Here is a 23,238-nt window from a genome sequence, read left to right on the forward strand (position 1 = left end):
AATCGCAATGCAATTCTCCCAACTCACATTGCCAGTCTCCATGAACATCTCCTCACCTGTTGCTCGCCCCGTCAACTCTTGACAAAATAAAAAATCTTCCTGAATCCTTCCTTCCCACGGGTAGCGAACCAGCGCGATGAGCTGCGCAGAGCCGGACACATCAGTGGACTCATCCAATTGAACCGCAAATGTAGACCCTCTCAGTCTTTCCAGCAGTTGTGATTTAATATCAGCAGACATGTCCTCAATTCGTCGTCTGATGGTGTCATTTGACAGAGGTACACTTCTCAATTTGGCAGCCGCATCTTTCCCCACCATCACCTCACACAGATCCACCGCAGCAGGGAGCAGCAGTTCCTCCGCTATTGTGTGGGGCTTTCGCGCCTTAGCAATCCTCTGCGCTACCAGGTAGGAGGCCCGCTGCGCTTTAGCAGAAACAGACGTAACATTAACCATCCGTTGTTGTTGCTGGCGGTAGTCCTCGCCCTTCCTCTCAAAAAAAGCCCGGTCTTTTTTTACATAATCTGGATGCTTGGTCTCGAGGTGCCTCTTCAATTTGGCAGGCTTCATCGCCTCATTGGCAAGACACCGCAGGCATATCAGACATTTCGGTTTCCCTTCCACTTCAATAAATCCATATTGGAGATACTCATCGTATTCCTTACTTTTGTTTTTTGTTTTTCATTTACTTCATTTGTAGCCGTAACCGGTCATTTTAAAAATCTGTCCATCTTCGTAGCATGCTAGCCGTGTTATATCTCTATGATGCTAGCAGCGGCGCTCTCTGACTGACGTACCAGTTATTGTTGTTTCCACGGTAACGGGTGACGCGCTTGATTTTTAAATGTATAGTTTTGTTAGATTAGAACGTAATCTATGAACTATTTTAGATTAAAAAAATAAAATATTATTTGTTGAACTATGAAGCCTTTTGTAAAAAAATAAAATGATATCATGATAATTTAAATGAATGAATCTGAAAATCTGAAAATCTGAGGATAGCTGAGGATTCTGGGTAGTGTAGTGTCTTCTACCATCCTAAACTCTGAAAAAATATGTGCTTCTCCGAATCGAAGGGGAAAAATACAAAAGCATTGTACACAATTTAAACCAATCAATGTTGTGTAATTAACAAGGATAATCTGGTGTTTTTTAGTCGATGAGTAGTGCAGATATCACTGTAAAATCATTCGACAGTAAGGAGAATACTTACTTCCAGGTGTAAAATCCTCCGTTATCCAATGGGAATGGACGCTCACATTGCCTTTAACTGCCGCCGACATGGCATTGCGGTGCTTCCCTGAGCGTCAAATACCGCCGCCGATGGGAATACATTGCAATCAGTTGAAAGCTCTTTGCGTCCGTTTATGAAGCTGAAGGAGACTCGGCGCGTCACAACTGCACGCCTTAGGACCCTGACCAAGCGTCGCTCCTGGACGTTCAGGGAGTGAGACTGTGTTGACTAAACAGGTCAAATCACCTTTATTATAGTAGTGGAGAAAAGAGGTGGCAGCTTGCTGTGCGGCTGCTGCTTTTTTTTCTCCGCTTAATTATGTTTTGTTTAATTTTATCATTGACCTTGGAGATTGTATCTCATAAAAAAAAGTTTAATTTCAGTTACTTTGAACTATAACCCCAATTATCTACCGTTCTGTTTACTTATTTATACCTGTTCAAAAATAGTGTCTTGGGTTTTAAAAGTTTTGTGAGAAAAAGTATTAATATTTGCTTATACTTGCTCATATTTATCTATCACTACACACCAAGCGTTAAGAGAAAAAAACAGCAGAATAAAGAATGAGTTAGCCCAATTTAGAAAACACACACAGCCTTTTTCCTTTGGGGAATATGCAGTACACTTATTTGATTATTTGCAGTAATAGCCAGCCAAAAACAAAACCACTTTAAAATGCAACAAATAAGAAACAAAGGCAAAAAAGGCATTATATAGGACAATGGAAATGGAGTAAGACAAATAGCTCATTAAGCCCCTTCACTCGATAGTTGTTCTTCCTATGCACTATGTCAAAACTAATGGCAAAAACACCTGAGCAAAACACATATCAAGGTGTCAAGAACAGGAGCCTATTTATTTATTGTCACTGGCCTCCTTTCTCTTTCTTTCTCTCTCCAAGGTGCTTTACTTTTGCCTTATAAATCTAACCGAGGTGAGGCATTGGCACAGAGTTGGATGTGGCAGATTGAACTCGGCTCAAGTCTCCAATCATCAACCAATCACAGATTCTGGTGCATTTTATCCAGAGGAGTAGCTTTAGTGTATACAATATAACTACTAACAATACAGGAAAACAAACAAATACGAGGTACAAAGTGTAACACGAATAGGAAATAGACATCAAACGAAGCAAGAGTTAAACATTTCCATCATGCACACATTCAGCAATCTTGTGTAATATCTAGTGGTGCAGAGTGCTGCAGTCTTCACACCAGGCAGCTGTAATGTTCTCCGACATATGCTGTGAAAATGACTTGAACATTATGCAGGGGCTTTTACTTCGTCCATCACAATGAGAGCTGCACAGTTTCTCCACCTTCCCCTGCTCTCTAAGAGCCTTCGAAGGGGACAGAAGTGTTGGCACATGGCTCTCAAGCCGTGTAGGGAGGCATCTTTGGATGGGAATGGTGAAAGAAACCTTGTGGTGGTGTTGGCTGTTAGCCCATTGTGCTCTGCTGGACAGCCATTTTCTCACCAATTTGACATGCATGGCATTTTGTTATCTGGCAAGCACGTCAGAGGAGTAGACTACCCTCTGAATGTCGAGGAGGGATATTGTCTCCCGTCTTTCTTTAAGGGTCCAGAAAGCTCAGTGACTCCTTCTCTTTCTCCGTTATTTTTAAACGTATTTATTGTATATAATAGCGTTTGAAGTGAATGACATTACAGTCAGATGCAAATGTCTCCATGCAGGCAAAGGTAGAATAAAAATCAATAAAAGGTGACATGAGGAATTTAATTTTATAAAATGTTCAAAACAATATCTGCCAATGTCAGGAAAAGGAAAGAAAACTGTGACTAATCCAATGGTCCTGAGCGAAAGCAATACACCGTGATAGGATTTGCATAAACCTTTTGACAGGACCATAAGGTGAATATTAAACTATCTTCTTTTTACTTTTTGTAGAGCATGTTTCTGCAAAAGACATGGCTACAAATATCACTGCTTAGTTCAATAAAGCTTGTCATTTTGGAAAAACAAACCAACTTTGACTTTTTACGAACATTTAAAGCACCCACTGACAACTGCATATTTCTGGAAAACACAGTGTCCCTTCTATGATGTATTATCATAACCACCTCAAAAGGGTTTTACCTCGACCTAAAAGGTGATGGTAGGTGATAACATATTCCTGTTGCTTTTTCCAGGTAAATACCAATAAAGGAAAATCATGCTCGCTCTTTCAGTCCTGCTGGAACCCCTATGTAAGGATGGCAATATTTTGGCTTTGTAAGTTATCAGAGAAAAGTTTGGAGCAAATCGAGTGGAGTGGAGACCTTTACAGTTGCTGCTGTGACCTAACAAATATACGCTTTTAGTGGCACCAGTCAGAACTCAGCACTAAGGGCAGTGACATTTCAGAGACCTTCTGGAAACAGAAGTAACAGCTTGAGCTGGATTTTAAACAAAATAAATCCTCTTGGGCCACATGAGAGCCCCATAAAAGAGTGTTGAGGCTTTAGTGAGTTAGTTACTGGAGACTAAGGCATGTTATGATACAGTATAATAGAAATACAGAGCACTCTCCTCAAATAGAAAATCTATTGACATTTTAATGAAGGAATTTTAAAGAATACATAAGGGAATATGTATTCAATTCAACACATGGTTGAATTGTATAATATGTCAAAAGTTAAATGGTCAGGTCGCCGTAGAACACAATTGTATATATATTCTATATAATGGGGCTTGGTCTCCATGTGGAAGACTTGAGTTTGAATCCAGCCCATGACAATTTACCGCATGTCATCCCAACACATATTTTTAATACAACATTTTGAATAAAGTGATATGGTCTATTTTCTTACTGTCTAAATGGTGTTGCAACTGCAGCTTTATTTCAAGAGTTATTTTAGTTCTTACAGTAAAACAATTAATTCCAATTATTTGAAAGTGGCAACATGATATTTTGGGAATTAATTCAATATTTAATGCAGCACATTTCTGAATAGTAATTGAGTTTGTAGCTGTAATGGAGAAAATGTGCTTTGAGAAAAAGGTAAAATCCAACTTTTGGAAAAGCCTCGCCTGAGGAAAATAACTTCCCCTAGTTAATATCTTAGACGAAGACCCATTAGTAATTCTTGTAGAATTGTTGCAAAAAACCTCTAATTAACCTTCATAAAAGAGTAATAGCATAAGCTCTGTGTTGCAGGCATAGTAATTGTATTCTCTCAATTTGACACTTAGGACAAGGATATATAAGTAAATTAATCAAATTGGGTCCCCCAAATAGAACCATGATAGAGTATAATATACTTTATGCAAGTGTTTATTCTTAAGGAGATGCATTTAATTTCTTGATGTTGAGTGTTTATATTTAGTTATTTTAGGATTACCTTTAGCTGTGCCCTAAAGCACATTTAGTCTTCCTGGGGAACACATTTAAAAAGATTCATTAAACATTGTCATAAATCAACACATTTGGTAACAGCAATTAAACATGACAGTTGTTACGTGCCAGGCAGGCTGTACTTGTGTGGTTTTCCTTCCCTCCTGTGTTTCTCTCTTCTCCCTGGTTGCGTTCCGATAATCCAAAAATCAGCTCCTAAATTCTAACCCTATCTCCTATTCCTTGACCTCTGAGTGAAACGTCACGAGGTTAAGGGATAGTGGATAGGAGAATTCAAAAGGATTTAGGAGAAGAGACTGCGGTACTTTAGAGAATCCGAATGCACTTTCACTATCCGACGTGTTTATCATGCGCCAGCGGACGTCATGAATGTGCGTCTGCTGCTGTGGGGAAACTATGGAAACTACAGTTTTCTATACAGCGGACTACAACATGAATGTATAATAAGAACGAGGGACTACTGTAAACTCATCTAGAGACTCTGCACCGTGCTCTGATGCTGTTGCTTTATGCTTTATGAACGTGGACAACAGAGAAACATATTCTTCATGACCAAAGTTGGAATTGAAATAAAAAAGGAAAGTGAAACTTATGCTCCTCACCCTCTCCCTCCGGTCCACATTAATACAAATGATCCCAATACGTATGATTGTATGAACTATGAAAAGATCTAAGGACTAACGTTTATAATAAATACAAATGTATTTATTATAAACGTTAGTCCTTAACACCTATCACTGTGTATATCACCATTCAAACATCTTTTAAAAGTTGAACAACCCCACACAGCTCAGTAAAGACTGTGAAATGTTGACTTTATTTGATCATTTCAGTAAAAACTAACGTTCATATTTCTCTTTTTGATTATAATACTGATGAACGTTCAAAACAAAGCACTTTGGCAACTTACCACATACGTTTTAAAATGCGTAATAAGCACCGTAACTTTCATGATATAATTTCTCCCATTATCGTTTGTGTCCGTGAACGGCCGACTGTTGAGTGACTGCAAATGCTGCGGCTGCAATGCATTGTGGGGCAGCATTTTCTCCTCTCCTTTCGGTTAGGGAGGTCCAGTGGTTCCTAAGCTAAAGGAGGTTATAAAGGAAGTTTGAAACCTCCTTTCCTTTCATTTGGAGAATTGGAACGGCACTTATCATGGCTGCCAGTGACGTACTTCCGGGTCATTTCACTCCGTTAGGAAGGTTCCTAAGCTAAATGGACTATTGGACTGCAGCCCCAGTCTTCTGCACAGCTAATCAGCAGCTGATCGGTATCTGCCTGTGCACCTGAGTCTGATGGCTGATTGGATCCTCTCACCCTCAGCTGGCCTATCAGCAGCCAGGGCCGACCATAAAGGAGGCACCCAGGAAGTCTTCTCGCTCTCTCTCACCCTGGGCCTGTTGCTGATTGAGGAGCCTGCAATTGACTGCCTTGTTAAGAAAGTCATTCTACTTTGTTTGTTCTAACCTTTGATAACCTTTGTGTGTGTGTTGAGAGGTGGGGGAGTTAGGTAAGTCTGGGGTACCCTGTACATTTCTCACCACGTAGCTAACTAATGTTTAGACACACTAGGTTAACGGATTGTTGCCACCCCTGTATATTGTTTTGTCAACTTCTTTTTAGTTTAGTTAGTGAGGGGTTTTGTTTGAGTTTTGGTTTCAAAGGGTAGATGTAGAGATAGGCCTGGTTTTGTTATGCTTGTTTCTTTTGTTTGGCACAATCCTTTGACTCCTCCTCCTTCTCACCAACAGAGTGTTTCAGTTATATGTCTGTTCGGTTCTGGGTTTACACAGAATAAACATGTTGTCAACTGTTACGCTGACTCCCTCATTTTTATTGGTTGTATGTTATTGTCTCCAGGTCCCCTAGACCTTAGTGGGGACGTAACAACAGTCAACACAGATAAAAACAAAACGTACTTGTTCAGCATAGTTCCCAATCAAAAAATAAACCTATCCATAGCATCCTTCAAAAAATATGATGTTCCGAGGTTATTCCCTATTTTCTTTTTAAACATCGATTCCTGTGTTTAGTCAATAACAGTGTTTTTTTATTGCTCAATATGCTACTTTGGGTTTTAGGAGATTAGTGTGTGCCTCAGGGAGTGAAAACTGGCCTTCTGTATCCTGTTGGCAGATACAGTCAATATAAACAATTTAAAACTTTGCAGATACAGATAAAATGTTTCCCCATGCGGTTTAAAAATAATGTGATTGAGGAAGAATTATTTTATTTTTTTTAAACATTACTGCTGTTAAAAATGGGTAGCAAGTAGCAGCAAATTAAATATAAGTCATTTTTTTGAAGACAGCATATCCAAAAGGACTGCCTTATAGAAGGTTGTGAAGAGCAGACTGTTTTCCTCTAGGGTTGGACATTTTAGCAATTCAATACGCTTTATTATTGTTTCATGCAAACCAGTCTTCAACCAGAAATAATTATATGACATAAATACAATTACATATGCTTTTCAACAAGCCAAAACAAACATTTTAATTACATTCCTGCTTTTTATCGAGCAACTATGTTAGTCAATGTATGTTAGCCAACACAACAGTTAGCACTTTGTAAAACAAAAGAAAGTTGAAATGTAAAGAAGTAGCCATATAGCATAAAATCACATGACCCATGGGTTTGACTTCCTCCTGTCCTCTTTATTTTTGCATGTTAATAGCTGCCAATGCAGTGTATATTCAATAGGGTTAAAATGCATAAAGCAAATACCCCTTATTTTTTCAGCTATTAAACTTTATTAGCTGTTTGTTTTGTTCAAATCTGAATAAAATGTCTAAAAGTGTTGGGGATTTTTACTTATTGTTTGGCTGTTTCCTGCCCAACAGTTGTATCCACCATATTGGAAATCCTGATACAGTGGTGTTAGAAAAATATCTCTTGTCACCGGCTTGAGCTTCAATATCAGGATACATGTATTTATTATCCTTGCAAGAATGGAAGCAGTCGTCACATACAGAGCATGGTACAACTAGTTCCCAGAACAGTGTCCTTCACATGCTTTATATACAAGACAGGGTGTTATTCAGTCACAAGATACATGTATACCGGTTCAAAGCAGTATTCAATGTTTAGTTTAGATTAGCTAAGACCCACGTCAGAAATGATCGTCATATGTCTATCTCCATAGAGGCTGAATCATCATGTTAATCGTTGTCACATCGCTGTACTAAAACAGTCCTGATGCTCTTCTAGGTAATCGTACAACCTGTCACACAGCTGCGTATGGCCTTTGTTATCATGTGCTACTCTGATATTGGAAGAGTACATTCAGTATTTTCCCAACAAGTGGATTTGACTTCTGTGTGTGTTTGTGTTTTTTGCCTGTGTGTGTAATCCACAAGATTTTGGTCTCCTGGCCAGCCACCTAACTTGTTAACTTTGCAGTCTGCTCACACCCGCACAGCTCTCTCCTTTAGACAAACACAGCAGTCTCCTCTGTGATGGATGTGGAGTCTAAGTGCCACCACTGTTTTTAGCCTTCTAAATATTTCTGGTTTCGCACAAACGCTTCCATGTGCTTGACGCTGCCTTCTCTGTTTGGCCTCTTTGTTGGCAATATTTGCACCTGCTCATCTGTCTCTCTGCCCGGCATGTTAACATTTGTTTTCTTCTCTGTGTGTTTCTTGGAGAAAGTCCAGTAGATATTTACTATAGGATGATATGCTAATTTCCCTGACAATAGTATGAGGAAAATATACTGCCTGTTGTAGAGAAAATGTGCCTGCATACACAATAGCATACATACATTTTTGTGGGCCATATGTTAGTGTTATTCTCTGCTTCTTTGTCTGTATGCAGATGTGTTCTGCATTCTGCTCCAACATTAGCTCAGTTTGAGTTTATTATGGCTCATATGATGCAGCATTACAGGAAACCCGTAGTGCCTGCGGTGCCAGACACGCGGAAGCCCTTATTCTGAGATTTCTCAGAATAAAGATAGGGATCTGCTGCAGAGGGCAAGTTAGCTGACACGCTTATAGACAGAGACTGGGAGGCAAGTTAAAGACACAAAAACGGGCTTTTATGAGGCTGAAGAAAATGTAAATTCTAAAGCTAAAAAAACACCTTAAAGGACAGTGTGGAGGTGTTCTGTAAGAGACCAATACAATTAATACAGTAAACTATATGAATAGGTTTTAAATGAGTGGGACTACTGCAACAAAAAGTGAAGGTTTTAAAAACGGTATACTGCTGAATTTCACTTTGCCGGTATATGTGAAATATATCTATTCTTTATAGTGTTAGTCAGAACAAACTCCCAATCCAATTGCCACAGATATTAATGCTGATAAATACATGTTTTATTTAATTGATTATGATTATTTACAGCCGCATAGAAAGCTAATGTTTGATTTAAACCCACTGTGCTCAATCAGTGCTGTGCCAAAAAAACAACCTTGTCATTAACTTCAATGACATCACTGTAATGACACAGCAGGACTAATAACACAGGCAGCTTTGGCAATATTGGACGGTGGTACTGGCCTGAATCATGCTCAACTTTTGGAATCCAACATCCAGCAATTTACATGTTTAATTCAAGATAGAATACCATGTTACATGAACAGTGTTATACACTGGCATTTTTTGAGGCACAGGCTGAAATGTATTCTACAAAAGAGAATTAGGGCCACATGTTTTTTGAGATCTGACCAAAAGTGATTTTTTTTGTTTTGCTCAGAGATTAAATACAGAATCCTTCTCACTGCGAGGTTGGCCGCAGAGCCTTATGGTGAATACAGCTAGTAGGGGAGAGTGGGGTAAGATGAGCCAATGTTTACTAATGTTGTCCTCTAGTCAAATGACAACAACAACCTTCAAGATTTCTTATCTCAATAAAAATAAAAATAATTCATATATCACAAATGGTCATGAAAATATGACTTTTAAAAAAATCGTCTTGTGACGTAACTTGCCCCATCTAAGGGGTCAATTGATCCGCATCAAGGGGTACATTGAGCCATCTTGGGGTAAAATGAACAATTGATAAGTGTTGTAAATGTGTAATGTCTTGTCAAAATGAAAAGCATATTCCTTAAATGTCCTTAAAGATGACTTGTATGCCTTGTGATTGAATGGATAGAACAGTATGCCACATTACCCTAAAGGCTTTGCCTCTGTTGACTGCACCTAAACAAGCGGCTTATTCGTAGAGGTTTGCATGCCTTCCATACTGCTTTTCAGTATAGGACCTATATTTCGATTTGTTTTTCATTTTGATCCTATCGACTCAGAGTTTTGAGATTCAGATGTTCGTGTCGATGCCCCTGTGACCTACGTTTATTTGAAACACCAGCAGCCACCTGCATGTTGGCAAATGATAACCTAGTGTGTGTGTGTGTGTGTGTGTGTGTGTGTGTGTGTGTGTGTGTGTGTGTGTGTGTGTGTGTGTGTGTGTGTGTGTGTGTGTGTGTGTGTGTGTGTGTGTGTGTGTGTGTGTGTGTGTGTGTGTGTGTCTTTCCTGACACATCGGTTTCAGACTGGCACTGATCTCCCCAGACACTTTTGTTTTGCCAGTTTTTCTGCCACTATTGGACAAAAACATCTTGGCCAACTTTAGCTGTAGGTTTATAAATAAAATAAAATATTCAGTCCAAATGTTCAGCTGGGTTCACAAAATGTAAATACATTTACAGACCAAAAACCATTAAAGGAAAGCTGTGTCTCATAATTGTTTCTCACGTAAAGTGACTCAGTTAGGAATTGGTGGCAGCACATGTGATGTTTTTCCATTTTGTATTCAGCATTTACAAGCAATAAAAACATTCAAGCCACTGGCATGACCCAAAGGCATAAGTAGTGGTAGTAAATGTTTTATAGTGTCACGATGGAGCACAAATCAAGCTGGGAGAGCTGATGTTCCAGAAATGTACAATCAAACAACCTTCCAAATGTTTCATCATTTTCTTAAAGGAAGTACTGATTTAAAACACAAACACAGGGAGTCAGATTCCAACTGCGACATTCAGAAACAGACCATGAAGGGAAGACATCAGTGCTGAGCTGTTCCCGTCCTCTTTAGGGAAGAGCGAGTAATGCTGGGAGACAGCCTGAGTCAGAGATGCACTGAAGGGTGTCAATATAGTACAAAATTGAATTAAAGTATAATTAGGGAAATCATTACCTGTCACGTCTGCACTTGGGGGATTTGGTTAATTTACTGAACAATCCTTCAGCGAGTGGACTGCGTCTTAGAAGATGTGTATGTCAAGGGTGACTGAGTGGTTGTGAGTGGTAGAGGATGAATTAATAATGCAGTCCTTAATAATGGATCACCCATTAAATCAAATTTGTTTTAAAAGTGGTTATGCGGTGTAAAAGATGGCAAAGTTGGGCCTTACCGAAGCTTTTCCGATCCTTTGTTTAAACATAAAGCCTTATTGTGAGGGGCAATGCCTTGCTGTTTGCCTTGCTCTATATGCTTTTATAGAGTAGTCTAAGTCCAAATTATAAACTTCCAGACATTTTCCAATACGACTACTCGGATGCCACAATCTGTACGTTTCATTATTGCCAAATATTTCTATTTGAGACAGACCTGGCCAAGAGGACGGCATTGAAACATAGTTGCAACAGTATATGCAAAGCGCATAGCTAAAACATCAGACATTTATAGACTTTTGAGAGAACACAGCCCCTAGTGTTGTTTGATTGGTACATACTTATGAAAGCTTTAGCGCAAGTTCAATAAGGAAGACCTAACACGAGTCACTTACACGTCACTCTATGGCTCCCTTCCCCCCTCATTAAATACGAGGGCGTCACCCCTCAGCAGCCAATCGCTGCACATGCTAAATGCCTTAAATGCCTGCTCTTCCTCCCTGTCAGTTGTCATTGCAGATGATCACACGCAATGGTAGTTGCAATACAATACTCCTTCTCGTGAGAAAAACCGTAAGAAACAACTAGCTCAAGATGTCCAACTCGGACAATTCGGAACACGAACCTTCTCTGGAAGTTTCCGATCCCGGTACGGCTCCCCACAGCGGCTTATCAACAGAGGAAGACTTCCTCATCGCCCGGCTCCTGCAGCAGGGCTTTCCCACAGCCCCAGGCCTTACGGCCCGTCCACACTACAGCGTCGACAGCTTCAATCTGCCCATTCACTTTGAATGGGGTGACGTCACGTTGCCGCTTTTTTTCGCCGAACTGAATTGTGGGTAGCAGAGCGGTCCGTCTCCGGCGTCTCAGGCGTCAGAAGTTGAACATTGTTCAACTTCTGACGCCGGAGACGCCGGAGTAGCCAGCGCCAGCCAATCAAATCCCGTTTCGGAAAATCTGACAGCTCAAGCCGTAGCCAATCAAATCGCGTCTAAGCTGGGAGAGATATCCCGCCGTTCATTTCTATATTTCCAAAAAAGATGGAGGAGAAACTAATTATCGCCGTAGCGAATCACCACCCGGTTTTTGTATGACCAGACCCTCTTCACCTACCGGGATACAAACCGTTGGAACCAGGCATGGAGGGAGGTGGCAGAGACAGTGGGTGAAACTGGTAGGTTTTCGCATGTTTGGGGAGTTTATATATATATTGCTCCCATAAAATCCCTGGGGGTTTTTGCTTTGTATGTCGGGGGCGGGAGATTCATGTGATTGGTTGTTGGTCGTGTTGCTTGAATAACATCCCCAAGCTTCAGACACGCCCAGCTCCAAGCTTTTTTTGAAGCTGTAGTGTGGACGCTCCGTCACTCTCTCTCAGCTGCGAGAGCTCTCGGACCAGGTCTCCAGCGTAGCTCCCCAGTCCGGGGCAGCAGCTCCAGTCAGCTCCCCAGAGAGCAGGACGAGGCCGCAGCCGCGTAGGTAAAAAAGGGCAGGAAGTCGAGCCCTCCAGGATCCCGTCCCCCTCCAAAAATCCACCCCTTCTCAGGCTCGCCAGGCAGGGAGTGTCACACCCCTTATGGAGAGTAGCGCGACCGGCTCTCTGCAATCCCTGGCTAGCTCCATGATAGCTATCGATGCTCGCCTCCAGGCTCTGGAAGACTCCGCCACAGGAGCTTCAACTTCCGTTGCACTCAGGTACTAGCTTTAACGAAAAATGTTTGCACTCACCCTTACACAGGGTTGGGTTGTAACGGAATACATGTAACGGTGTTACGTAATCAGAAGAAAAAGAAAAGAAAAAAAATCAGTATATTCAGCTGGTGTTACATTTGAAAAACGAGTAATCTGAGTGCAGTTACTTTAGTAAACCTGAAGTGAATACTTATTGGAATTATTGGTGGAAAGTTTCCTCACAATATGTAATATTCATTACCGGCAGAACCGTGTGCACAGCGCTGTAGCGTATCTGTGAGCGAGAGATGCAGCGTGTCCGTGAGGCCCCACCCCGCACGCAGATGAGAGAGAGAGAGAGAGAGAGAGTTATCTTTCAAAACATATTGGAAGGTAGAAACGGAGATGTTTAGATAAAACGTGGAAGATAACGTTTATGTAGCATTTATTTATTGTCGAAATGGATGACATTTATAACGGGATCAAATCTTAACTGAATGGCCTGCTGCTGCCGAATGCATGGGGCAAGTAACTGGGAAAAGTTTTAAAAGTTATTACAATCGTTTCAGATAATAAATAATAATGATATGCATTCTATTTAGGGGCGCCTTTCAAAGCACCCAAGGATACCTTACAATGCATAAACTATTCCAAGGAAAGGTTTAAGACAGTACAAAGAATGCAGTCTGGGTGAGTTTTTCTTTTTATGTGGGGTGCAGATGAGAGAGCTGTCCAGAATGACACTAAAATGTTGTGTTGTGCTCTTCATAAGCCATTAAAACAGTAAAATACGTGTCTCCTCCCGTTCACCAAAAACATACCCATCTGTTATGGAAAAGAAAAGTATTCTAAAGAGAAAGAAGAAAGAAAAGATAAAAGAAGAGGAAAGAAGAAAAATAAAAGATAAAAAGAAGAGGAAAGAGAAAAAGAAAAGATAAAAGAAGAGGAAAGAAAAAGAGAAGAAAGGAAGTATTCTAAAAGTAATCTGCCACCGGTACCGGCGGGATTGTGGTTAGTTTCTGATGCGCAGAAGAAAAATCTGACCCACCCTATATGTTACAGGCCCACCCTAAAGTACATTTCTGCCTACGCTACTGGTCCGCACAGCAGCAACAACCAATCACATGAATCTCTTGCCCCCGACACACAAAGCAATAGCAATGTTAAAACTAAGTAAACTGGAAGAAAAAATTTTTTTTAAATTCCCAACAGGCGAAAACCTACCAGTTTCACCCACTGTCTCTGCCACCTCCCTCCATGCCTCGCTCCTCTGGTTTGTATCCCGGTAGATGAACAGAGACTGATTATACAGCACCGGGTGATTCACTACCGCTATAATGAATTTTCCCTCAAATTTTTGGAATATGAGGAATTACCTGCGTAGTCTCTCCCAGCATACACGCGGTCTGATTGGCTAGCGCTTGTACTGGCAGATTTGCATAAACGGGATTTAATTGGCTGACGCTTCTGCCGAGGCGCCAAAAGTTGAACATTGCTCAACTTTTTGAAGCGAGCAACGCCAGCAAACGCTCCACGTCGCTTCCCAAAATACAGTTCTGCTAAAAGTGACGTACCCCATTCAAAGTGAATGGGCAAGAAGCGTTTGGAAGCTGTAACGCACGCCACCGTGTGGACGGGCCGTCACAGTGCTCTGCGCCAGAAACATCAAAAAGAAAAAAAAAAAAAAAAAAAAAAACATTCTGGAATATCACCCCTCCACTCCCATTAACATCCCTCAGCGTAGCAGCTGCGCTATCTACTCACCCCAAATTCCGTGTTTGTTGACTATCTCCTGTCAGGGCTCTCCCAAGGCTTCAGGGGTAGGGGTCCTCCCATCTCCCACAGTGACTTTCGTAGCAAGAAACTTACAGTCAGCCGCTAAAGAACCCAACATAGTTTCCCAGCTCATCGACAAAGAACTTCTCAAAAGGATATATAATCGGTCCTTTTAGCTCCTCCCCCTTCTCAGTGTTCCGTTCAAATCCCATCGGAATAGCCACACGTAAATAAAAAGGCTGATTTTCGATCTGTCCGCTCCCTGCTCCGGCCCATTCTGCAGCGTCAATAGCATCATCCCTCCAGATCAGTGTCTCCCTTCACCCTGCCCTCAGTGGATAATGCAATAAAGATGATCAAGTTCACAGGGCACGGAGCTCGGCTCTCCAAAGCGGACATTACCGATGCCTTCAAATCATCCCATTCATCCGTCTCAGTGGAACTTGTTCGGTATTAAGTGGGAGTCCCAAACTCTATCTTTCGCCGTTCACACTGAACTTCGGGTGCAGAAGCAGCCCCCGCATCTTCAATTCCTTCTCGGAAGCGCTCTATTGGATCCTGCTGAAACATCGTCAGAATCCCCTCCGTTCTTCACCTTCGACGACTTCCTCCCCATAAAACCCGCCACAGGACATCTCAGGGATCTCACTGGCCAAGCTTAAACACTGCTTCAGGAGTGAGGTGTCCCTCTCTCCAAAGAGAAAACGTTAGGGTCCCCGACACACGCTTAGAGTTCTTAGGCATCATCCTCGACTCCATAGACATGAAGGCGTCTCTCCCCTCCGACAAATTGCAGCGCATCCGGGAAATCAACAAGTCATACTGCGAGCAACAAGTTATCACAAACAATAGTTGCTTTCCCTTCTCGGACATCTCAACTTCGCCATGCACGTCATCCCCCAGGGGCGCTCGTTCATCCCCGCCTCCTGGACGCAGCATCAGCGGTCGACAACCTCCATGACTGCGTTTCTTAGACGAAGGCTGCCGCTCAGACCTACGGTTCTGGTCCCTCCTGCTCGCCCACTGAACGGAGTTACTTTCTTTTACGATGGCCTCGTGCGTTCCTCTGACTCAATGAGGTTTTTCACGGATGCCGCCCATCCATGGGTTTTGGGGGTTTCTTCCAGGGAGAGTGGTTCGCAGGGTCAACATTGGCCCCGTCAATTTCTACCTCAAGCAAGTTCTCATTAAATCCGGCCTATCACCCCATATCATACCCGGGAACATTCCTTCAGGATAGGTGCAGCCACCTCTGCTGCTAATCAAGGTCTCTCTACCTCATCCCTACAACAACTAGGACGGTGGTCCTCCTCCGCCTTCACAACCTTCATTCGTCTGGACATCAGCGCCGTACGGGCTTCCCAAAGATCTCTCAGACCCTAACTATGGTATCTATGCATATAACTGGTGGTGGCTCATAAACACATTCATAAGTATACATGTCTCACTACGGTACCTGATATTCAAACTGCATTCCCGTCCTAGTCCGCGGGCCCCGCCCACAGGGAATAACGTCTCGTCTTACACGCACCTACACGTAACGGGCTTCATCTCCTGGACACAGGTATCCAAATCCCATGCCCTTGCTCAAATGTGTCAGTGTAAAATGTATATCCTGCAAAGTCAGGCGTGGACTTCGGGCCACCGTACACTTCGGTGTTGTTACAAAACAAAGGAAATAAAGAAAGAGGAAAAGAGTAAAGAAGGAAAAGATAAAGATATATCCTGCGAAGTCAGGCGTGGCCTGAAGGCCACCGTACACTTCGGTGTCAGTACAAGAAAAAGAAAGAAAGAGTAAAAGAAGAAAAGAAAAAAAATATATATATCCTGCGAAGTCAGGCGTGGCGGAAGGCCACCCGTACACTTCGGTGTCGTAGGCTTCGGGCTACCGTACACTTCGGTGTTGTGGACGTTGGGCCACCGTACAACTTCGGTGTCAGTTACAAAACAAAACCGTTCGACCTTCGGGCAGCGTAGTCAAGCCCTGCTAGCCAGGCAGGCGACCCGCAGGTCGTTTTCAGATAAGACCGGCACTGATTTCGGCAGGTCAGAGTCTCCAGCATGACCCGTAAGCTTCCGGCAGTGATTCCGGCCCAATGCCGCTTACATATGTTAATCTATTATCTTTCATTCCCAGATCACCACAGTCAACCCCACAAGGTAAGCAACTCAGTTCATCTCAGTATTTCATACTTCACTGGTTTTGGGGATTTCCTCGGAGCGGTTCTTTCCCTCCTGAATGATTATCCTGCAAACCGGGGCCTAATCGCCAAACACCATTACATTCTCCTGTTGTATTATCATGGCAATCATTTCATTCATATGACGTGTAAACAATAAATATGTAATTCTTACATCACGTCTCTCCGGTTTGAAATGAAAGCTTTAGCGCAAGTTCAATAAGGAAGACCTAACACGAGTCACTTACACGTCACTCTATGGCTCCCTTCCCCCCTCATTAAATACGAGGGCGTCACCCCTCAGCAGCCAATCGCTGCACATGCTAAATTCCTTAAATGCCTGCTCTTCCTCTCCCTGTCAGTTGTCATTGCAGATGATCACACGCACCCGCCTCCACCCCCTCTCGCCTCCTGTCTCCTCAGGACAAAGCTAATCTTCCTCCTTCAGACTGGTCTCACCTACTCATCACCACCACCCAGTGTCTAGAACCCCGGGGATTTCATCGGCAGCGGCATCTTTCCCTCCTGAATGATTATCCTGCAACCGGGGGCCTAATCTCCAAACACCATTACATTCTCCTGTTGTATTATCATGGCAATCAATTTCATTCAATATGACGTGTAAACAATAAATATGTACTTCTTACATCACGTCTCTCCCGGTTTGAAATGTAGATGTAAGGATGAAGCAAACCAAGAAGAGATGTATATTTTCAAAGTCAACACATTTGAAAAGCTGCTTTAAAGGAAATGAATAGAAGGAACGTTGAAGGGTCTGTAAAGGCACAATAGAATAACATTACCATCAGAATAGAAATGTTCCCATGCTTTGATAAGTTATCATCAAAGACTAGTTGGTAAATAACAATGGTCCAAATGTAGAAACCCTGAGGTATGTCCATTGATAAAGGAGCAGAAATATGTATCTATAAAGAGAGGGCAGGAAAAAGATAATTGGCCACATTGTAGAACAAGTTAGTACGGGCAAAAAGCGGTTCATAGCTTCTCTAGATAAGGCAATACTGTGGGACTATATTAACCGAAGAGACATATTCAAAAATGTAATATAGCATTGGCCATTAAACTCATAGGTTATAAAGATGCTTTTGGATATAAATCTGATCTCGGTCACATTGTTGCTTGCTACACACAGATCATTTTCAGTCCAAACAAAGTAGCTACACACAAGTTACATGACCGCAATTAGCTACAGAGGGTCCCTCCGGGGGAGAGATTTATGAGCAGGTGCATGTTTTTGTGTGTTTATTTGTATGTGTGTGTGTAATCTTGAAATTGCTGTTCAGGGGCAAGACATTAGGTTGTGTGATGCTATTAATTTCACAGAGGAGCTTCATTTGTTGCTCCTTCTCAAGTAATTAATGTATTCATGCCAGATCAAAATAAAACCCTTGTGAGAATATGAAGGCAGGGGAGGAAGCTGGAAGGGTGTCAAAACAACTTCTGGTCGCATTGCAGAGCCGCTTACAAGCACAGAACATTTTACTTTATGGGCTCTTAGTGGTGGTGATAAATATTATATTTATATAACATGTTATATTTGGCAGAATATGGACATTTATTTTGGGAAAATAAACAAGATCTTAAATTTGGATTATTGATGTTTACCCGAATTGCTCTTTTTGATTTGTAGGCCTACTGTAGTTAACACCAGCAAGATTTCCATGTTAAGATTTGTATATGTTTCATGGAAGCTAAAATAAAAAAATGCATTAAGAAAATAGTAATAAGTGAGAGGCATGGGAACCTGATAAGCAACACCTCATCCAGTGAAGGTAAGTGTAGTTGAAAACAAAATGTTCAAAGTGCACATTTGCATGCATTATTGAATAACCAAGGGTAAGGATACGACCAGTGTGCGACCTGTGGGTAATGATGCAACATCAAATAAAAAAGGTCTGGAAAATATGACCTTCAGTAGGTGAATTATGAGCGAAAACAACTACGAGTAAGAAAAGGAAAATCAATTCTTCTTTTGAAAGCATTTGGTTGTTCTCTTATCCTTTGCACTAATACATCAACATACTATTTTAAAAATACTTTCAATTAACTGTTGAATTAGATTATAATGCACTAAATCATTGAAGGTGCCACAACCCACTAAACCAGAGTGTGTGTTCCTGCAATTATAAAACATTGTTTTACTGTTTAAGGTATCAGACTTGGGAGATAGAGTGGGTTGTTGAGTAAATTGTGGCAAATAGTGTTCATGAGCATGACATTAAACCCCAGGTTGCTCCCCATGAGGAGAGCCAGCACCTTGCTCAGCCCAGCCGCTATCTGCCTTTGAATGAGAGGCAAAGGGCTTTGTAGAAAAGCACTATATAAGTGTTCACCCTTTATCTTCTCACACTTCTTATGATTTTCTTTATTTTTTCCACATCTCCCTGGTCTGAGTTGTGACAGCTCAGGTCCCCACAGCCTCCCCTGGTGTCAGTCATTTTCCAGCAGCCCCCTCAAATCACAACATTCCATTTATTTGGTAAGTGTTTGTGATCACATGTAATTTGGTGTTGTTTGCACTGTCCCAGTGTTGATGGCAGCTGATGAGGTCTTAGAGAGCCAAGCCTTTTATTCTCCCGAGAGCTTGTCCCAAAACAGCATCTGGCCATGCCTCACAGCCACACACACACACACACACACACACACGCACCACACACACACACACACCCACGTCTGTCCCACAAACTGCCACACACACGTGAATATACTATATTTAACCAGTGCAGTCCTTTTCAATGCTGCATTATCTCTAACCACTCGTCCATCTGCAGCCATTCCATTAAATCTCACTGCAGTCTGTTGTATGCTGTTTAAAATCTCACTGTTGTCTAATTTCAGCATTGCAGAAAACATATGGTCTCTATTAAAATGATGATGTTGATGTTATATATGAAAAGCCCAATCAATTCATAACTATGTCTTGAAAAGGATTCTTATGAGACACATTGGAGATGTTATTTTAGGCGCTTTCACACCAAGTACTTTTCCCAGGAATAGTTCCCCAGAACTTGCCTCTTCTTCTTCTTCTTCTTCTTCTTCTTCTCTTCTTCTTTCTTCTTCTTCTTCTTCTTCTTCTTCTTCTTCTTCTTCTTCTTCTTCTTCTTCTTCTTCTTCTTCTTCTTCTTCTTCTTCTGGTGCATGCTGGGAGATTTTGAGGTGCGACAGAAAGAGAAGATCGAGACATTTTCCGTTTATTTTGGTGTAATGGGTGTTCATTTAATATAGTTTATCGGTGGTGGTTTGATTTGCTTTACTTTTCGGGCTTTTTGGTGGTGTTTGTGGGGTGTTTTGTGGGCTTCTCCTGCCGGTGTCTCGCCGGCCGGCGTCTGACGCCATGGTAAATGGAGAGTTTGCCAAACTCACGAGGAAGCACGGCATTAAAATATCAGCCGGCTTCCCATGCACTGTGGAGGAGATCGGGCTGGCTGTGGGAGAGAAGGTCGGGCACAGCAGCATTAAGTCCCTGGCGCGGATGAACAGCGCGGTGGTGATCTTTCTGGATCAGGTGGAGAAGGTGAACCGCGTCATCGAGACGGGCATCGTGGTGAGAGAAATGTTTGTACAAGTACAGCCGCTGATGCTTCCCGCAACCAAAGTTGTACTGTCTAATGTCCCTCCCTTCATACTGATGAGTTCCTCAGTAGAGAACTGTCCAGACACGGGAAACTTGTTTCTCCCGTAAAAAAGATGCTGTCTGGATGTAAGTCTCAGTTACTGAAACACGTAGTGTCTCACCGCAGACAAGTGTATATGATACTGAACAATCGGAATGCGGAGCTTAACCTCCGTTTTTACGTTAAAGTAGATGATTATGACTATGTGATTTTTGCAACATCATCAGTTATGAAGTGTTTTGGTTGCGGGGAGGACGGGCACACCATGAATGCCTGTCCGAGGCAAGGGGATCCGGCTCCGCCTGGTCCGGATGACCCGCAGGCTGGGCCGTCCAACGCGCCAGCGGCGGGGTCGTCCACCGCTGCGCCGGGGCCACCCGTGGCTGCGCCGAGGCGGACTGCCGCACCGGCGGCCGGTGCGCCGGTTGTAATGGAGCAGCAGGTGGCTGCTGCTGAGGGAGGGGTGTCACTCACGGTGGCGGCCGCTAACGCGGCCGCTACGGTGGTGGAGGACCCCCCTCCGGAGGCGGCCGCTGCTGCTGACGGCAACGCTGCTCCTGAGCAGTCGGCGGTGGCGCGCGATGTGTCGTCTCGGACGCGGAGCGGGCGAGGGCGCGCTGTACAGTGCGTTACTGCTGCTGTGCGCGGCTTGCGGTGCGGTGGTGTTGCACAGGGTGTGGGTGATTATGTCCAGGAAAATGAGGTGGTGGTTTTGTGTGAAGCAGAAGAAAAGGGGGATGGGAGAAAAAAAGATAAAAAAACAAATACAAATGGTGAAAAAAACCCTGGAATAATCAATGAACCACAAGGTGATTTGGTAAAAGAAAATGTAGGGACAGGTGAAGTCAGTAAAACACAGGAGGAGGATATAGATAGGGAAACACATTTGGACAATACAAGAGAGGAGAAGAAAACATGGGGTGAGCAGGTGGAGGTTGCTGAGATGGAGGAAGAGGAGGTCGCAACAGAAATGATAAATAAAAAAAAGACTGCTACTAAACGCAGGAGAAATAAAAAGGATGTATCAACCGTTGCAAAAAGCAGTAAAGTAGTGAGTGAGGGAAAGGAAGAAAGAGAGCAAGAACAGGCGGATGAGAGTTGGGATGATTGTGTCTGACAGCAGCGATGTGCCAGGTTTTTTTAGCAGTAGCCAACAAAAAAAAATGTACTCGGCTGAAATGATAACAAATGACCTGGTGCAGACAAAAAACCAACATAACGTTATAATAGAAGAATATTTCCCAGATTTGTCCGTTTTTTGTGCCTCAGCCAGAACTCATGAGCCGGAGAGAGAGTCTGTCCTGGATGAGCTGGAAATATACAGACTAAATAGAATTGTTACTAAAGTAAGGAAGCAAATGGGCAGCGGTGATTTTAAAAACCTCAATGTCTGTGTTTAATTTATTTGTTTTTATTTTTGCTTTTAACATCTCACTCGAAATGGATACTTTTAGAGTGGGAAGTTTAAATGTAAATGGAGCCAGAGAGGAAAGAAAGAGGGCTTTAATATTTCAGACTGCAAACATAAAATCATATCGATGTCCTCTTTTTACAAGAGACACACAAGCGAAGTATTTAATGAGACGGACTGGAGGAAGGAGTGGGGAGGGGAAGTCATTTTAAGCCACAACACCTCTCTCAGTGGGGGGGTGGGCTTCCTCTCTCCAGTCCTGTCTCTCTGGAGGTCGAGCATTTTATCAATGGGAGGTTGCTTTTAATAAAAGCACGGTTTGACCTTTTTACAGTTGTTTTTATAAAATGTGTATGGCTCCACTAAACGGTGCAGAGAGGAAGCTGTTTTACTCAAAGTTAATGATGTTTTTAAACCGGTTGTGCCACGGAGGATTTTTTATTCTTGGGTGGGGATTTTTAATTGTACAGAAAATGCATCTTTGGATCGCAACCATGCAGAGCCGCATCCAGCATCCCAGCATGCTCTGAGGCAGCTGGTCCACTCCACGGCCTGGTGGTGTATGGAGAAGGATGCACGCAGACAACAGGCCGTACACCTGGTCCCACATCAGAGAGAATAGAATCTCATCAGCTAGACTAGATCGTTTTTATTGTTTTAAGCATCATTTTAATACTTTTAAAATGTGCAGCATATCACCTCCTGGTTTTACGGATCACTCTTTGCTTTTATGTAATGTTTTTATTAGAAATGTTTTACCCAGAAGTGCATATTGGCATTTTAACTCGGTTTTAACATTTGATAAACAATTTTAAAGAGGCCCTTATTTATTTCTGGAGTGTTTTTAGGCAGAGGAAGGGAGATTTTAGCAGTCTTACGGTGTGTCACACAGCAGCAGCTTTGACCAAATCTTGAAAATCCTGGAGCTGGGCGTGTCTGACAGCTTGGGGATTTCGCGACCAACAACCAATCACATGAATATCCCGCCCCCCGACATACAAAGCAAAAAAAACCCGGTTCTTCTACACTATTGTCAAAATGGGATGCCGGTTATGTAGCAAGGGTAGTAAGTGTAGTAGCAAGGGTGAATTTAGTGGATGCAATGTCTCGCTGGAGGCCATGTAGTTTTCGTCGCTGTTGGGTACATCCAATACTCCGAAAACGTCTGCAACGGGGGGAATACCACGTTCTGGTCCAAGAACTCCGTATGGATGACCTGCTGTTTCAGCAGTACTTTTCGGATGAGCAAACACGTTTTCGACGAGTTGCTCCAGAAAGTGGGTCCACTGATTACAAAGGCTGACACCCATATGCGTTTTTCAATTGGACCCGCCCGAGCGACTCGCCATCTGCCTACGGTACGTTTTGTGTTATTTCTACTTCTTTAATATGACTCTGTATATAAAGAGAGAGAATGCATGCCATGGATGAATGATGACTGAAGTCTTTGATTTAGTTCAGATGGATGACATTAATTTAGATAGCTAGGTAAACACAGTCTTGCTCCCCTGTGTACATGGCGTGTGTGTGGTCTGTGTGTGTGGGGGGGGGGATCTCTGTGTGTGTGTCTGGTCTGTGGTGTGGGGGATCTCTGTGTGTGTGTGTGGGGGATCTCTGTGTGTCTTTGTGTTGGGGG

General features: G+C 42.6%; 1 protein-coding gene across 1 annotated transcript in view; it reads left to right on the forward strand.

Annotated features, from left to right (window-relative positions):
• The first annotated feature begins 19,994 nt into the window (after positions 1–19,994).
• LOC117560590 (BMP/retinoic acid-inducible neural-specific protein 3-like) overlaps positions 19,995–23,238 on the forward strand; it is an 83,140-nt gene continuing 79,896 nt past the window's right edge. Inside the window, exon 1 of the mRNA XM_034237516.1 lies at positions 19,995–20,121. The gene's annotated coding sequence lies outside the window, so the exon portion shown is untranslated. The remainder of the gene's footprint in view (positions 20,122–23,238) is intronic.

The sequence above is a fragment of the Gymnodraco acuticeps genome, unplaced genomic scaffold (genome assembly GCF_902827175.1).
Source record: "Gymnodraco acuticeps unplaced genomic scaffold, fGymAcu1.1, whole genome shotgun sequence".
Classification (NCBI taxonomy): Eukaryota; Metazoa; Chordata; class Actinopteri; order Perciformes; family Bathydraconidae; genus Gymnodraco; species Gymnodraco acuticeps.